Here is a 306-nt window from a genome sequence, read left to right as displayed (position 1 = left end):
TGAGAAAAATGATAAAGGGGAGAAAACTTGAAAAAAGGTGAAAGTATCCTAAAACAAATTACAGTTTTGCAAAGAGAATTGTCGCAATATGAAAAAGGCCGTTTTTAGCTCTCTCGTTAGCCTCTGAGCTGTATTTTTATCTGTTACAAAATCTAGGCAGCCAACTGTATTATATCAACTATACATTGAGTTTACAAGAAATCGACAATTTTATCACGCAATGTTTGTCATTAGGCCACGTTTTCAATTGACACGGATGTCATGGTAAAAAAAACTGAAGAAATTGTCAGCCAATTACTTAAGTTA

Source organism: Tigriopus californicus, chromosome 6 (assembly GCF_007210705.1).
Source record: "Tigriopus californicus strain San Diego chromosome 6, Tcal_SD_v2.1, whole genome shotgun sequence".
In the NCBI taxonomy this organism is placed as follows: Eukaryota; Metazoa; Arthropoda; class Copepoda; order Harpacticoida; family Harpacticidae; genus Tigriopus; species Tigriopus californicus.
Note: the sequence above shows the minus strand (reverse complement) of the source record.